Below are 13,086 nucleotides of genomic sequence, written 5' to 3'. Positions count from 1 at the left end.
GTGAGTGCATAGTCCCTTTCATGAACATGATTTTAATACAAGTATCGATTGAAGTATTAAATATATGTTTATGTGCGAATTATTTGATGTTGCCTGAGATACTTGTTAAAGAACATACCTGATTATATATGTTGATTTAGGATAAAGAGTAAACCTAAATTAATTATGAGGAATATTGGGTAGTGTTTTCTTATGAGTACGAGTGAATTATACTCAGAGAATAAAACCTTAGTATATGTCATTGATCCAGGAGCATGGATTAGACATAGTCATTGTCCCTAGTCCGAGAGTATGGATTAGGCGTAATCATTCATCATTAATACGAGAGTATGGATTAGTCATTCGTCCCTAGTCCGAGAGTATTGATTAGGTAAAGTCGTTCATTTCTTATCCGGGAGTATGGATTAGGTAAAACGGCTAATCTTAGGTCCGAGAGTATGGATAGTCTCGTTGTGATGATCGACGGGTTGGGATAAGAGTTGTTTATATATATGGTGAAATTGTATATTTTGTGAGTTTTAAACTATATATATGGTATAACATTGTGGGATTGAAATCCCTATGTACTCACCAGGTTTCCCAACCTGACCCACTCAGTTTATTTATATCACAGGTGTTGATATGAAGTCACATTACACTGAGAGATTAAGGAGATATAAATCACGAGTGATAATGAATGTAAGTTCTGTTTATGCTTATGTTTCTGTATTGACGATGACATCCCAAATGTTTAAAAATGAATAAAAATACTTTTCTTCGGAAGTGCTTTGATAACGTATTTATCATGTTTTACTGGGAACAAATTCCGTAACATTTTTATTAAAAGAGGTACACTGATTTTTATAAAGCATAAACAAAATCGGTCTTTTCTGGTCGTGAAAATGGGGATGTCACAGGTACCATACCAATATATATCACATCCTACTAACCAAAAATTTGCATATTCGATCTATCCAAGATCCCCCCGGTATGACGATGCCCTACTAAATAACTGGAATACAGAATTCCCAGCCGACTGCTGAAGCTGACAACTTCACTCATGGCCACATATCAAGACTCCAACCAAAATTCTAACCGATAAAGGTTGTACTAGCCCATCTACCATCACAGCTCCAACAACCCTCCAATCCAAACAAAGCGCGACTTAACAAACCAACACAAAAACAAACCACAAGTATGTGACATCCCAGGTAAATGCTATTGCCACGTCTTAGTCTTTACATCACACTCGACCCCCAATCGTCCTATAACCTATCCCAATACTATGAATGTTGTGGCCCTCTCATAGTCTTTCAACCACTCCCAAAATGGCCTAACTCGACCAAATCAATTCTATGAGCGAAACTATAATCTTACAACACTTTCATAAGAGCCTACCTCATGTTAGTGAATGCTATGGCCAAATTGTAGTCTTACAACACTTTTGTGATTGACATAGGCCCACCCCCATGGTCATTCTAATAATCCATAAGAAGACCCAACCAAATATCAACATGACCCAAAATCCCCAGTCTGCTAGGCCCTTCCTGAAAGCTAAACAATACTGCTCCGACACCCTTACCAGGAGTCAGAATATCCTCGAACAATCTCAAATACATAACAAAGCCCACACCCTGAAGTTGGTTGATAAATCAATAACAACTGTTAAACCGCTGTAGCGCACGATTTAAGAAAATAATATATCATTGTTTGTTGCACTAATGGATAACACATGGAAGCAGGGTCGAATCCTCAGGGACATAGCTTAACAACCAATTTCTTTTTGCGTAAGGCACATACTAGTCATTTAAACAAAAAATAATAAAAATGGATGCTTTGATTATTAACTAAAGACTAATGTTGTAGTGAAAATAAACTAAATAAACCTAAGTAACAAAAACAGTTTCAGTTATGCTGCAACTTTCCTAATCATGTAATAAGCCCATATATGGTTATTCAAAATGTGTTCTATATGAGCTGGTACTGAGAAAAACTAAAAACTCTAGTATAATCTCTTTTACGTAGTTAAATTAACCAAAACAAACTCTTCAGCTAACCTTAACTTTTTACTAATCTATTTAAACAAGTTCATAATTAAAGTCAGAAAAGTTGCCTTAAGTTATATGTAAAATTCCCAACAATGCCCAATACTTCTCAACTAATTAACCGGAATGATTAGACCCTAACTAGGTGATCATGCTAACAACAATTAAAAATCAAACATTCATTAAGTTCAAAACTAAAACAACTAGATATAAGCACACAATGAAAACCAAATCTTATATCTGATCACATGAAAAATACTAGTCTTTTGCATAACTGAAAACTAGGGTTTTAGCTAGACATGGATAAAACACTATAAAAACTAGTAAATTGAAACATTAAACTACTAAATCTTACTAAATCAATTGAGAGACACGATACACAGTCTTCAGATCTTCAGAAATCGCTGAAAATCAGAGAGAAATCGCCTCGAAAATCGTCTTTTTCTATCGTCTAGGGCTTCAGGAATCAGCCAACCTTTTATCTGATTTGTAAGGCATCCTAAATATACAAGCCAAAGTTTTCGGGAGCAAGAAACCAAAAAATTAGATTGCATTTTTGGGGCATACGATCAAGTTTTTCAGGTTTTGGTCGAACTTTGCATTTTCTGATTTTCAGGATTTTCTGAAATGCGAAGCGTTTATTCGATCAAAATTATGGGAAAATTCAATCTCTTTTTTTCACTTTCTGATTTTTTTCCCAACCCCAAAATACGTCTGATATTTTGTCTAGTTTCTGAAACATTTTAATTCTCGTCAATCGGACTTACGAGTCATGAGATATGGTTAAAATACTAATACGGGTCAAAGCAGCCAACAACACCATTTAGGCTTTAGAATGTAGCAATCTATCTTTATAAGATTAATTCAATCGAACGTTTCTTGAACAAAACAACGCCCAATCATCCCTCAGAATCCTTCATAAGTTCAAAGCTTAAATTACCCTCCAATGTTCCATCAACATCATCAAAAGCTGCTCCCAAAGTACTACTCCACTTGAATTATCTGAAAACAACATAAAAACATTACCAGTATGGGAATTCTAACGAAATATATGAGTTGAACATTATTTAAACTAATGACATTCAAATGTACAATTTATGATGCTAAATGCTAATAAAAAGTACCCTAAAGATACATAAATGACATCTATCAACATCTCCTCCCTTTCTAAAGATATTGGTCAGTTCAGCGAGTCAACCAACCCTTCAACTAACATACAACCTGAGCGACACAGGAACCTTTTAACTCCATCTTCAGTGTACCAGAAAGGGACAAATGGCTATGATGAAATATTTTCCTAGGAGCTTCGATGAGAGGACCACACCTACATCCCTGAAGGTATGAACTTAACATCAATTAACCCTGCACTCGTATTCTGACCAATCCCTTATACCACACAACCATAAAGGATCTCAATGAATCCTTTATTCAAAAGTCTAATAGAATTACACTACAACTCCCTGAGACCGATTGCACTGAAACCATCAAAACCAAGAAGGTTGTTGATCCTCCAAGCAGAACATCCAATTCTCCTCCACTTAGGGCTAACTCTATCGTTGGCTGACGTCTTCCCCATCAAAATCTAAAACTGGCTCCACTAGGTACACTCTAATCATGACTCTCGGTATGCAAAATGGCATATGATGATCCTTTGGATCAAACTACCCAATTCTTCCCCACTTAGGGTTTGAACTCATATTTGCTACCACATAAATCAAACTACGCAGTCATCATCTCCTTGATGTCCCTCTTCATTGATATAGATGGCCAAATAACAAATCCTAAGGCTATACAAACCTATTCTCATAGATTCGTAAACATGGTCATACTTTAAATGATACAAAGCGAAATGTACATACCCAAGCATATGTAACAAGGATATGCTAATAAAATCTCATAAAATGAAGGATACATATCGACGAGGTCTTTAGGTCTTGACTCCGCCTCCTACAAAACCGCAGGTGTTGGGGTCTGAGTCGTCTCAACTGCTAAACTTATTCAATTTACCTTAATGTGCCCAAGCTGATGACAACAATGGCATAATTCTTCCTCCAGGGTGCAATCTTGGCGTACATGGCCATTCTGTCCACACCTACCACATTTGAACTTGCATGGAATAAGCTCGTGGGTTCCTCCACCCTTAACATAAAAGTTGTGCTCATTCTATCCTCCAGTACTTGTCACATAAGCATCAATCTTCTTAGATGTTGTTAGGAGATTCGGGTCATGTGTTAACTTCCTCTTTCCCAACTATGGCTCCAAACCTAACTCCTGCTCCTGAGTCACCTCACCATACTTATTAGCTGTTTGAATGGCCGCCATTTGGTCCTAGAAATTGATGACCAAACTGTCATTGATATTCCTAACAATGCCAAAACATTCCTCTAGTAACGTATGTGAGACCTTAATGACAATCCAGTCACGGGGTCGTTCCCTCTGAAGGCAGGATGCAAACCCTACCTTTGACCCCCTTAGAGTGGGAACTCATTCTCTGAGCATTCTCAATGTCATCAATCCATATATTGGTAATAGGGTCCTTCTTTCAAAAGAACTTTGGGGCTCCGCTATCCTGGAACTCCCAATAAGAGGGAGTTTGCGCCCCTAACTAACCGACTACAATCTCAGTGCGAGAGGCCCCTACGCGATCTTTCAGTAGCTGTATGATCCCCTCCTTGATGGTACCGAACATCACAGGAGTCGCATCTACAATATCACAAGTGATCTTAGACATAATGAACTCGCGTATCCTCTCATCAATCGACTCAACACTATAGCATGAACTTGAACCTGAATCTCCTCCTTAAGTGCTCATCTCAATACTAAAAAGCAACCATACAAATGATCAAAACATACCTGAAGAATTCCTCATTCTAAAGGCTTCCTATAATCCTTGTGACTTTCCTTGGTTGAAGTACAGATCTTATGCTTTCGGTAGTAAAAGCCTAGTACTACCTTCCACGCATATCCATACTTTCCTTAAGAACCATCCAATATCCTCTAAGTTGCCTCCTTATAATGATACTCCCAAAACTTGCTAAATAACGCACCATTTACACTAAATAAATTCGTAGGCTCTCCTAGGATCCCCACTTCAACCTACCATCAGCAGCCGAATAACTCCTACTAATGTCAACTAACTACTTCATGAATACATTACTGTTGGATTTGGTGTCGAAGCCCATAACTATAACTGGGATGTACTTGACCCGATTGTAGCATGGTCCTTTTGGGTTGCCTTCACCACTGCAATTTGATAGGATGGACTTTTGAGAATAAGGTTATTTATGATTTATTAATATATTACAAGTATAATATATTAATATGAAATCATATTATTTAATTAGTATTGATCAAGAATTAATTTGGAATTAATTTTGTGATTAAAAGAGACTAATTAAATATATGAGGATTGATTATGTAAATCAATGATTCTTATACTGTGGGCTAATGATCCATGGTAATCTAAGATGGGCTAAACCAATGTGATAGTCCATGGAGGTTTTAACCCATGGAGCCTATGTAATATGAAAGGTCATTAGGGTTTGCAAAGATATAACCCTAGCACTATAAAAGGAACTCCTCATGACCAAAATCGATTACACACATATAAACCATCATTCTAAGAAGTTTGATATTGATTTTGTGCTAAGTAACTTATTCTCTCAAGCCTCCTCTTGCATATTGATGTTTGTGAACCATTAAAGGCATCACACTTGAGGTGATCAAGCTTTCAAGAGTGAAGAACTACAAGTCCTTCTAAGAGGTAAGTCATCTAATGAGTTGTATTGCTCAATTGTCAATTTGTATGCTAGTTAGGATGTATGTTTTGGAAAAATGAAAATATGCATGTATAATTAGAGAAAACATAGATTCAAAGCATCTAGGGTTGCATGTGCACCATAAGAGTGTTATAGTGCTCAAAACACAATAGTGGTATCAAAGCATAAGATTATTTTCTATTATACTTGATGCTTGTTAATTTTCAACGTTAAAAAAAAATCATTTTTCTGGCCTCTGACTGATGAACTCGCCGAGTCCACTGGCTGACTCGACAAGTTCACTCAGTAACAAGGGCAACTCGATGAGTAAGTTCATGCACTCATCGAGTCCATGGCTCTGGTTGTAGAATTTCGAGTTTTCTTGGCCTAGATTAGATTGGAATCAGTACTACAAACTGTTTTACATCACTAAATCTGTTTTTTTATGATATGGTAGTGATTATGCTCATCCAATCAAAAGATAGTTGTCAAATTTTTAAGATAATTTTTGACTTATATGATAAACAAAGTTGCTTGCAAATTGTTGACTTGATATTATCTTGTTTATGAGTTTAGCGAGATCAATCTTGAATCATATGATAATTTTAGTCGTTGAAAATTGATCTAAATGGTTTTAATGACCTCCATAACTTGTCCTTAAGTTATGAAAAATGAAAAGTCTTATCCATTAAAATAACATTAAACTCATAAGTTATGAATTCTAAGAGTCATCAAAAGATAGTTGTCAAAATTCTTATGATAGTTGTTAATTTATATGTTATGCTAATTACTTGTATCATTTGATTTGAAACTATTTTTCCTTATGAGTTAGTTTAGATCATGATTAAAAAAAATTATATGATAATTTTCCTTGTTAGAATTTATCTAAATGTTCTTTAATGAATTCCATAACATGTCCTCAAGTTATGGAACATGAAAAATCTTATCATAAATGTTTTAATGAACTCCATAGCTTGTCTTCAAGTTATGGAAAATCAAGAGTCTTTTCATAAAACCAACATTAACTCATAATTTATAGAAATGAAGAGTTTTGACAAGTTTCAAAACTTGCCCTCAAGTTTTGGAATTTGTAAAGTCTCACTAATGAAAATTTAATTCCAAACCCTACAGTTTTAAAAAGTTAAAATTCGACCCTTATACTATTGTTATATTAAAAGTTAATACTTAATAATATATATGTATAAGACAAGTCAATATTACCGTTAGTAGGTCTTATTCGCAAAGTCGTTCTATAAAAGGGGGTACAAAGTTACTGCTTATAAAATGGTGGTTTAATGGGTGTCCACTCTCACCCACTACTTCCTTGACTGGTGGAGGGTCGTTAACCAAACAGGTAGGATAGGACATTAATTCTCATTAAAATTATAATGATAGATAGAAAGTAACTAAACTTTTATTAAATTCCTAATCTTAGTTACTTTAGGAAAATGTGAAAATGGTGCTAATCCATGAAATTACACTTTGCACCTTGTTAAGTCGTTAGTGGAGCGTGAGTGATTAACCGACACACTAATTTGGGACTGCCAATGTGTGGCAAAGGGTAGCTTGATGTTAATCATAGATCAATAGAGCGTGTATGGTTATTCACACCTTGTTTATGATCATCGGCATCCCAGTCACAAACTTGAAGGGCACACTCGAGATTTAAACATGCCATTGAAAAGTTCAATGAATCTCAAAGGATCTAGGAATTTCAATCCAATTAAAACTTAATAATACATTTCGTTTTTCATGGTGTAAATTGGTAAATCATAATTTACCTACCATCAAATATTTTACAATTGGATTACGGCATCATTTTCGTAATTTTAAAATATTATGTTGGGTTCTAGCCTTAATATTTCGTTTTGGGTGTTATATTAAGGACTTAAATCAACTAACTTGAATTTCTCCCTTTATAGATGTTTAGGTCAGACAACTATGGTCTTCCCGAATCTGTTGGAAAAGGCTTTCCACATGAAGATGATATTCCACAATATCATATTTCACTTCCTCCACCTCCTCGGATAATTCTCGCTAACCCACTAGTTCGAAGACTTGAAAACTTCAAGGTCACTCAAGCCCTATTGGCTAGCAAACACCAAGATGGAAGGTCTATTTGTGCACATGTCTTGGAGATGAAGTCACACATTGACAGGTTGGGAATGTTAGGAGTCAATGTCTCAAGGAAGTTGGCTGTTGACGTGGTTCTTCAGTCACTTCCCGAGTTGCTTACTCAGTTTGTTAAAGACTACTATATGATAGACCGCGACGTGACCCTTATTGATCTTACCTATTTGCTTATTGTTGTTGAGTGTGCAATGATTTGGCACATTGGCAAAGCAAATTTGATTAGAAGATCTACTTCCCAAACTTCTATGGACATTGACAATGGAAACATTGGAAATCTAGAAAATATTTCTTTTTCCAAGGTAAAGAGAAAGGCTAAGTTTGAGATTGTCCCATGTACCATTCCCAAAGAGTCCATATGTTTCTATTGCCAAAAATTGGTTGCGAAGCTACCCTGACTACCTAAGAGATCTAAGAAAAGGTAGAATCAAATTGCATGGTTCTACTTCAGGATCAAAGGAAGCTTAAAGGAAAGGCACGCAGAGTCTGATCGTGAAGAGATGGATTTTGATCGCATGGTTTGATGATCGGATTTTTGAGTTGTAGCTTAAGAGTTATGATAGATTGCTTAGAAATTTGTAATAACATAGTTTTCATTTGTAACTGCATTGTAAGAAAAAGTTTTTTCCACAATTATATAAATAAAGAAAAAAAAATTGATTTTAGCTTATTTTATATTTCCTTGCAATGGCATATGTGAAAATTGATGTTTGTATTTTTTGCAATATGGATTTGATTCTTTCGTTTGTGGTAGTGTCTAAATTTACCAAATAAGGAAAGATTCTCATCGCCCAAGTTTTCAATTGGATAGAAACTTGGGATCATGCAACTTGTATTGTATGATGAACGAGAACCTTCATCTTTGGGAAATTAGGACTAATTCCTTGTTCACATACAAAAGTGAGTTAAGTCAAGGACTAGGAGATCGGGTACACATGGTTATACGCTGGTCAAGTCCACCATAAAGAACGATAAGATTATTCGTTATGGTTTACTAAATTTAGTAAATACGGTTATGCTTACAAGATTAAGTGTAATTATGAGTCATTGAAAAGTCTCAATGTATAGCAGATCGAATAAAAAGAATCAATGTCGGAAGAAAGATAAAAGTTTCTCCAATCTGAAAAGAGGGGAGAGTACTTGAGTATTGTATTTTATGATCATCTTAATGATTATGAAAACCATATCACAATTTGATCATCTAAGGATGCCTTAGTGCATTTGTTTGGCTAAGAAGAGGAATCAGGAATTGTTGAAATGGTTAGATCAATTAAGATGAATCATACTTCGTTCCAAAATCAAATCTTAGAGTCATCCTCCAAGATTGTATATTGAGTGACATATCAACAAATATAGAGTAAAATGTTTTATACTCTTGTGCATTTGAAATCGCTAAGTTGTAATGTTTAGGATAAAACAAAGATCAACTAAGACCGATTGTCAAAAGTGTTTGTCTTGATAAGAAATTGCACTAACTCTTGAATATTTTGTTTGTCAATTAATGTTCTTGATAGAGAGAAACTTATATGTCAAGAGGTTAGTGGGGGTCGTAAAGATCCTGAAAAGTTTTAAGAACTAATCAAGAGTCAACTTATTGTAACCTATCATGTTGACATATTCTTGTTTCTATGCTCATGCCAGTTAAGGTTGACTATGTATGTGAGTTCTATGAGTTCTGAATTGTTTGCATTACAACCTGGAAGTAATGGTAGGCCCTTGTGCTGCCAGGTGGCATGGAATTAAGATTGAACAAGTTCAGTCCATATGAGTTTGGATTTGTCACTAACCCTGTCTTGTGATTATGGTTTTGACAAATTCACATGGATACGAACACATACACCATAAAAAACTCTAAGTTTCATAAGTTTTCTCTCCAATTCATGAAAATGATTATGAGGAAACGTTTTCACTAAGTAGATTTTAAAGAGTTAGCAATTGTGATATTTGCGTTCTCAAATTCGATTATGACTACGACATCCCTCTTCATAGTTTGAATTGTGAGAAATGATAAAAGGTCTAAACATTTGAGACTTATTGTTGTAAGTTCTAAAATTGTTTAGACACACATATGAGATTTCTAATAAAAGGTTTGTGAGCTTAAATAAAGGCTTATCGAAGCATCTCGTGTCAGAAATCTGAACTTTGGTAAGAAAGTCTATAAAGTATTGATTTCTAGAAGTCCAGCTGATTTCTGGATTTATGTCACAACTATTGGGAGCATAAATGTTATGGTAAGTGTTGCAAGTTAGCAATGTTAATTATAGAAAACAAAGTTTTCAATTCGCAAAGTTGCAGGTTTTAAAAGTTGTTTTACTGTAATTAAGGGAGAGGAACTTATACTTCATTTCAATTCTAAAAGTTTATATTGATATATTAATCAAATTTAGTCAAGATTTTATATGAATACCATGTTGAAATGCTTCAACATTGGAAATTCTATATATGGAAATATTATAGCAAAAGACCGGTCAAGTATCATGTCTTTATGCAAGACATTATGAATCGTATCCCATATGCTTCGGGTATAGGATCGATTGCATATGCTATAATATTCATGTGTTCTAATTTTCCAAATGCCTAAGGTATTAAGAGGGAAAAAGGACAAGAAGTGGATATAACTGAAGTTATTAAACAACTGCTAAGAACAATCCAAGGTTCACCAAAGATTGGTTGCTTATGGATAGTTGGAAGTATAGTAATTGATGGACCATATTAACATTATTATGAATAGGCAAGTTTCTATTAACAATGAATTGTCATATAGAAAATACGGAAATGTTTCCATAATGGGAGTTGGATATCAAGAATCTATGAGAAAGTTAGAAACTTTTATGCAAGAAGGATGTTCAAAGGAATGTGCTTTGAATATGAGACTTCAGATCTATGGAATTGTCTTGCAACAATCTCTAATGGAAAGTTTTGTAATTGACAAAGTCTTTGTGACTTTTGTACATAGTCATTACAAAAGGATCATTGCATATAAGTTTAGAATCTAACAAACTATAGTAAGTGGAAAGAACTTGGTATTCTTACACTTACGATAAGGATTTGAAATTGTGAAATGAGTATCGTTGGAAATCTTTACAATTGATCTATTTCACCAAGTAAGGACCGGTATTAAACATAGTGTGCATGCTTGGAGCATGGGATAGCTATTGTTTAAATTGAAGTATTAGTTGATAAATCAAAACAATATACAATGAATAATGTGTAATCAATATGGTGATTAAATAAAAGGTGTTTTATTTATACTTAAATGTTTTAGGGTCATATAGGATTAGTATTATTCTTGTGTTTCAATTCGCATGTTTTGACTTCCCAAATAATAAGATTATTCAAACCATCCACAGTCGATCATACTTTAGAAGTAGTTAATGAGGCTAGACTGTCATGAGTTGGCTTGCAAATTGTCTAAGGCGTTAGATATAGCAAACGTTTGCTACACCATTCATGAGTGCTCCTGAAATAAGATTTGAATATTGGATTCAACCCGTGCTCACCTAAATTACTTCATGGAATTTATCACGAGTAATTGTGAGATGATAATATCATATAATATTCAAACCAAGATATATAAGTTGTTGACTACGAGTTGGTTGTGCATTGATGGCATGAAAACGCATCAGTAACTTGATGTTTTAAAACGTGTCAGTGTGCATGATTTGATGAGTAGTTAGTATAAGCATATAACGTCGAAGTTTATATGTTCCTTTTATCATAAGAGGATTAAAAGCGATATCTTGGGCCCCTCGATGATTCTATTTTGACTATGTGTCAGGCTCGGTCAGAACTAAATTGATGTGTTCAGTTATGTTCTATGTTAGACGAATCGGAAATCGGGAAACAAATTGTAGGACAGCAAGTATGACTATGTTCCATGTATTTGTCCACATAGATATTTTGAGAACAGAGGAATATATGATCCCTTATCTAAAGGACGAGTCACTGACTGGGTCAGAGTTCAACAATGGCTTTTGAAAGCTTACGATTGCTAATTGGATCATGAAGTTGCATTGACAGTTAAAGTTATTAGACTTATCCAAGTGGGAGACTGTTGGATTTGGTGTCTAAGCCCATAACTATAACTGGGATGTACTTGACCCGATTGTAGCATAGTCCTTTTGGGTTGCCTTCATCAGTGCAATTTGATAGGATGGACTTTTGAGAATAAGGTTATTTATGATTTATTAATATATTACAAGTATAATATATTAATATGAAATCATATTATTTAATTAGTATTTATCATGAATTAATTTGGAATTAATTTTGTGATCAAAAGAGACTAATTAAATATATGAGGATTGATTATGTAAATCAATGATTCTTATAGTGTGGGTTAATGATCCCTGGTTATTTAGATGGGTAAACCAATGTGATAGTCCATTGAGGTTTTAACCCATGGAGCCTAAGTAATATGAAAGGTCATTAGGGTTTGTAAAGATGTAACCCTAGCACTATAAAAGGAACCCTTCATGGCCAAAATCGGTTACACACATATACACCATCATTCTAAGAAGTTTTATATTGATTTTATGCTAAGTAACTTATTCTCTCAAGCCTCCTCTTACATATTGGTGTTTGTGAACCATTAGAGCCATCATACTTGAGTTGATCAAACTTTCACGGGTAAAGAACTACAAGTCCTTCTAAGAGGTAAGTCATCTAACTAGTTGTATTGCTCAATTGTCAATTTGTATGCTAGTTAGGATGTATGCTTTGGAAAATCAAAATATGCATGTATAATAAGAGAAAACATAGATCCAAAGCATCTAGGGTTGCATGTGCACCATATGAGTGTTATAGTGCTCAAAACCCAACAATTAAATGCAACAAAACTTAAATAATCTTTCGACTAAAAGACTCATCCGTACAACGTTTGGACTCGAATGAGAGTTGGAAACAAAGCCAAATCAACCATTGTAAAATTGTTTAACCTTTGTAGCATGTAACTTAAAATATTCATTTAATAGCTAACTCACATCAATATGATTCCTACAAACCCCAAAACAATCATCATTTATGCAGTAAAACTTGGTAGGCTACAAAACATCAAAAGTCAGCCTTCCTAATAGGCATCTCTCATAATAGGAATTCTAGCATGCACTCCTGAACATATCCTTATGCTAACTTCTAGCATGCAAAACATTCTATAACACATAACATATCAACAA

The sequence above is a fragment of the Lactuca serriola genome, chromosome 4 (assembly GCF_051521515.1).
Source record: "Lactuca serriola cultivar US96UC23 chromosome 4, Lser_US96UC23_V15, whole genome shotgun sequence".
In the NCBI taxonomy this organism is placed as follows: Eukaryota; Viridiplantae; Streptophyta; class Magnoliopsida; order Asterales; family Asteraceae; genus Lactuca; species Lactuca serriola.
Note: the sequence above shows the minus strand (reverse complement) of the source record.